This window comes from Lithobates pipiens, unplaced genomic scaffold (genome assembly GCF_037356315.1).
Source record: "Lithobates pipiens isolate NorthernLeopardFrog02 unplaced genomic scaffold, aLitPip1_a1.2 Scaffold_3, whole genome shotgun sequence".
Classification (NCBI taxonomy): domain Eukaryota; kingdom Metazoa; phylum Chordata; class Amphibia; order Anura; family Ranidae; genus Lithobates; species Lithobates pipiens.
The window spans coordinates 25,266,932-25,273,096 of NW_027507790.1; positions in this window are offsets into that span (position 1 = coordinate 25,266,932).

Below are 6,165 nucleotides of genomic sequence, written 5' to 3' on the forward strand. Positions count from 1 at the left end.
AAATTCAGCGGGAATTCCACCTGCCCATAAACTGCCTGATTTGTGACATGCCCACCAGGTGGAACTCAACTTTGGGAATGCTGCAGCGGCTATACATGCAGCAGAGTGCCGTCAATGAGTACCTGTGTGAGTGCAGCACAACGACAGGCTCAGACCACCTATGCTTTTTTCCCCATGCCAATGGCTGATCATTAAGGGTGCATGCACTGTATTGTCACCATTTGAGGAGGCCGCAAGGATGGTGAGCCTTGACAGTGCATGCATCAGTGACACAATCCCTGTTGTGTTCCTACAGGAGCAGACTCTGCATGGAATTATGGACAGGGCACTGGAGGCAGAGCAGCAGAAGGAAGAGGGGAACTTCCTTTCCTCTCAAGGTCCATTTTATCCAGACACCATCATTCCTATGTCACAGAACACACAAGAGGAGAGAGGGGAGAAGGATGAGGAAGAGGATTCTGGCACTTTCATAGGCTTTGATGAAGAGGAAGACATGCGTCAATCTATAAGAGATGGCTTTACAACCCCAGGACCCCTGAGAGTAGTACGTGGCTGGGAGGAGGAAGTTCCAGATACTGTCATCCTGAGTGACCTTGAGGAGTCTGCTTCTCAAGCCTCTGCAAATTTGAGGTGCATGGGCAACCTCACGCTTTAAAGCCTGCGAAAGGACCCAAGAATACGTGACATAAAGGAGAAGGATGATTACTGGTTGGCAACCCTCTTTGATCACTGTTATAAGGGGAAGGACTCAGAACTCATCCCATCCCCACAGAGAGTGCAGAAGATAAAATCTCTTGAGGACACATTAAAGAGGATTTTATTGAATGTTTTTCCTGACTCCAGTAGGTTACAGTGTCATGGAAAACATAGTTTTGAGTCTTCTGTTGGTCAACAGAGGAGCGTTGGAGAAGGCATCTGCCTAAGTGAGGCATTTAGTCCTCACTGCCCAGGGCTGTAAGCTTTTCACATCCCATCGGCAGTGTCTGCATCACATGATGGACGATTACCTCAGGGACAAAACAGAGACGGAGAACTTTCCAGGTGATGATCCACTGACTTACTGGGTCATGAGAATAGACCACTGGCCAGAACTTGCCCAGTATCCTATTGAGTTGTTGGGCTGCCCTGCATCCAGCATGCTTTCAGAATGGGCATTCAGTGCTGCAGGAGGTTTTGTTACTGATCATAGAACACGTCTGTCCACAGACTCCATGGACCGTTTGACCTTTATAAAAAATGAATCAGTCCTGGATTACCAGCTATTATGCCCCTGATGCCGATGTCGCTGATTACGTTTTTTGGGATGTGGAATCTCTGCAGGACTTTGAGGCTGCCTAGCTTTGAGGGTGTTCAATCCATTAATCTGGAAGAATGGTTTTAGTATAGGTTTCATGGGCACAATTAACACCCAAAGACCAATTTTTCAGCATCTGTTTGACAGGTGCATATCATTGTAATTTTTTACAGCAAGGCCAATTCTTGCTTTCATCAAGAGCACCTCTATAGGGTTATGGTTGGAAGGTGCCACCGACACCCAAAGACCAATTTTTCTGCACCTGTTTGACAGGTGCATATTATTGCAATTTCTTTACAGCAAGGCCAATTCTTGCATTCATCAAGCGTACCTCTATAGGGCTACAGTGAGAAGGCACCAACGACACCCAAAGACCAATTTTTCTGCACCCGTTACTTCTATCCAAAGTCAAAGTGACATCAGAATGTATCCAACAGATCTTTAATCTTGTTCCCAGTGCACTACATTGTGGCCTCATCATAAACACTGGCTCCCCAGCTGTTGCTGAGCAAAATAAAGACAAGCTTGTAAGGAAAATGTAATTTATTTTGCCTTTATATATTCAATTATTGCTGCAGCAAATTCTAGACATGGTACAGATCTGTCACTTTACAGATAGACTAAGGGGACCCCCCAGGCCCTATATTGGAAGGATTTTTTCATTTTAATGCTTTCACTTTAAAACTCTAAAAATCAATGCTCATTTAAAAAATAGAATTTTTGTACTCACCGTAAAATCCTTTTCTCTTTAGTTCATTGATGGACACAGCTCCATTAAATCTTGACCATAGGGTTATCACGCCACCTTCAGGAGAGGACTACATAGAACATGTATTACATGTGAAAACAGTAGATTTGCATAGTTCCACCCAGGGGGGCGGTCCCTCTGTCTATAACTCCTCAGCCTGCCTCCTGCAGCTCAGTACGTCAACAAGCATTATAACGTAAAAAGTAGAGGTGGGTGCTGTGTCCGCCAATGAACTTCAGAGAAAAGGATTTTATTGTGAGTACAAAAATCCTATTTTCTCTTCCGTTCATTAACGGACACAGCTCCATTAAATCTTGACCATAGGGATGTCCCCAAGCAGTGTCAAAATGAGGGGTGGAAACAGCAATCATAACTTCACCCACAGCCAGAGGCGCTCCTCAATGGAGGAGTTGCCATCTGAAACGGCCGCATCAGAACTTGTGGCCAACATATGCATCAAAATGCATTTACAACCAAAACTTTCTCTTACAAGAAAAAAGAGTATAAATTGCAATGATTACGCAGCGGCCTGCAAAACTTTGAGGCCAAAGCAAGCATCTGAAGAAGCGATTACATCAACTTTGTAGAACTTTATGAAAGTGTGCCCAGGAGGTCCCAAATGCCTTGGTGGAATGGGCTGTGACAGGAAAGGGGGGCACCTGCCCCTTCAAGGTGTAAGCCTGGACCCCGATCTGTCTGATCCACCGGGAAATGGTGATTGACGAGACCACCAGCCCTTTTTTCGGACCAGTCACCGAAACAAAGAGAGAGTCTGACTTCCAGAAGGGAGCCATGGCAGACAGATATACCCTTAGGATGTGTTGGCTTAGGACACAGGGATGGCAATGTGCTCATTGAGATGGAATGCCAAAACCACCTTTGGAAGAAAAGAGGGTTGCGGACGTAGCACTGCCTTATCCTTATCCCCACGGGGGGGGGGGGGGGCACAGGGACAGTGAGAGAGCAAAGGGAGAGTAAGGGACCCCCTAATCAACCTCCCAGGGAATGCCCAGCTGCTCTGTCCTGCCGAGACAGGGAGATCTGGACTTACCCGTCCGGACGAGCTGGAGGCATCCCATCACAGACCCACACCTGAGCAGTATGGGGTGGCTGCTGGCCATGCCACACTGTTACACAGACAGCAGTAGCCTGGTTATATGTGTGGCCCGGAGCATGTAGCTCACCAGCCGCCCCTGGAGCCTGAGAGGCATGTCGTGGCTGACCCAGCGTGTAGCTAGGGCCTGCTCGCGGCTGATGGCTGGGCTGCCGAGACTACAAGGATCTATATTTATCCAGCCTGTCACCCAGCCGGCTGTTAATAGAAGATCACACAGTCAATATCTTGCGCAAAAGGCAAAAAAATAAAAAATAAAGATTTCCAGGACCAATGGTCCCGGCAGGGAGCCTAGGTCCTTCTCCTTCACTAGGCAGAAAAAAACTGAGCTGCAGGAGGCAGGTTGAGGGGTTATAGCCAGAGGGACTGCCCCCTGGGCAGAACTATGCAATTCTATGTTTTCACATGTAATACATGTTCTGCCTAGTCCTCTCCTGAAGGTGGCGTGCTAACCCTACAATCAAGATTTAATGGAGTTGTGTCCGTCAATGAATGAAAGAGAAATTATGCTTTTCACAAACTTTCTTTTATTGAAGTATGTTCCCCAGGGCAGGACCTGGACCCCTAAAACTATTGTATGCCCAATTACTTGCTTTTTGATTTTGATGTTGGGTCCCATTGACTTTAATGGGGTTCGTTATTTGGGTCCAAACTTTCGCAGTGTTCGAAATTTCTGGAGCGAACCGAACAGGGGTCCATTCGGCCCATCCCTAGTCTGCACAACCCATCAGATTATCAACCTACAAACCACTTGTAACTCCTACACTATGATTGGTATGAAAGAAGGTTTATAGCAAACGAAGGATACCTATTTAGGCAACACAAGACCTAACTTAAACACAAGCTGAAGATTGAGGAGATCTCTCTGAACTCACCAAAATGAGAACTGGGACCAGTTCTACCGTACTCATCACTGGAAATGCAAAGACTACTTACTTGATAACTCAGGTTTAGGATATGACTTAGGCTCAACTCTGATAATACGAATATATAATGATAATATATATTAATGAGAATGAAAACATTCACAGATATAAGCTGGTAAATGTTTTTATGTTAATGATTAAGAGGTTGTAGGAGAGAAAAGCCTACATTCGGTTTCAATCTACACAAATGAGAGAAACCTAATATAAGACTCAACCCATTTTCCCCTAGAATTAGGCGGAAACAGAATGTTGACCTTTTTCTGAAATCAATAATTCTCACACTTTACAATCAAAGTTTTTACTTGTTCCTATTATGTTATATATTTAACCAAAAACAATTTGTGCCTACATACATAATTGTTAAGTTTTAAATGTTTTCTGACAAATAATTGACAGGGTCAAAGCTAAGTTGACTTTTAAGATGCAACACACCTCAGGTAACCGCAGACTGATGAGTTCACAACCCAGAGAACTCTTGCTCCCTAAAAATAGTGAGACATCCACTCACTAGCACTCCGATCCCACCTAACCCCCCAATGTAAAAATCAAAGATTGTTTTATATCTGCAATAGAAAACAATTGTACAATAAATCCCTACTTTCCTGTGGCCTACCTTGCTGGCCCACAGGTTTGAATTTTTAAGGAATAAATGACCCCTCCCCTACAATCCCCCCTTTTTTTTCTCCTTTTTTTAATCTCAAAATTACCTATTCTATATTTGGAAAATCACCAAACCTCATTTCATACAATTTCAATGGTCTTAACATACCTAAAAAAGAACCAAACTTCTGAAAGTACTGAAAAAAGCTAGCCCACAAATAGTCTTCCTCCATGAAACTCATTTAAAAAAATCACAATGTCCCTTGCTTAACCTCCCTGGCAGTATGATGATTTTAGATCTTTGGTGCTGAAAGCAGTACCATAGTTTGGCATGGAAATTTGGCGATTTATATTGTAGGCCTGTAGAGATGGACTTCCGACGGGACGTTTCGCGAACGTGAACCGCGAACGCAGCCAAAAGTTTGCGAACCGCAAAGTTTGTGGCAGGCCCCATTGACTTCAATGGAAGGCGAACTTTAAAAATCTACAGGTCATATTTTCAGCCACAAAATACTTACTAGCTGTGCACACATAGTCCCACCACATGGCCACTGACATAACACATGTATGAAGTGAATCTGGGATCGACAACTACAAGCATTCTTTTTTTATCTGTGAAATTTTGACAATTCAGGACTCAGGAGTGCATGAAGGCAATGGAGGAGAGGAAAGGTCAGGTCAGGCTATGAATAGGGTGCAGGAGATGATCACCAGCACCGTGATATAGAGCACTGACACCAGCACCATGATAGAGTGCACTGACACCAGCACCGTGATATAGAGTACTGACACCAGCACCGTGATAGAGTGCACTGACACCAGCACCGTGAGAGCACTGACACCAGCACCGTGATAGAGAGCACTGACACCAGCACCGTGATATAGAGCACTGACACCAGCACCGTGATATAGAGCACTGACACCAGCACTGTGATAGAGTGCACTGACACCAGCACCATGAGAGCACTGACACCAGCACCGTGATAGAGAGCACTGACACCAGCACCGTGATAGAGAGCACTGACACCAGCACAGTGATAGAGAGCACTGACACCAGCACCGTGATATAGAGCACTGACACCAGCACCGTGATCTAGAGCACTGACACCAGCACCGTGATATAGAGCACTGACACCAGCACCGTGATAGAGTGCACTGACACCAGCACAGTGATAGAGTGCACTGACATCAGCACTGTGATAGAGTGCACTGCCGTGCCATAATTACTGAATCTTTTGTTGAATTTGGTTCCTTTCCCGGTGTAAAGGACCCAATTCCATATGTAACCAGTGCTGGATTCACAGAGCATGAATGATTGGATGCCAAATCGTGCTCTCTTAGATGCGATATACTGTATCCAGCTGAGTCCTCATTTGTAGGCCATTATACTTTTGTCGATACTGATGTCTCTATCTGGTATCTAGGTCTTCTGGAAAATGTTCTGAGTATTTTTATATGCCTCCCAAATCTTTTTCAGTTTTGG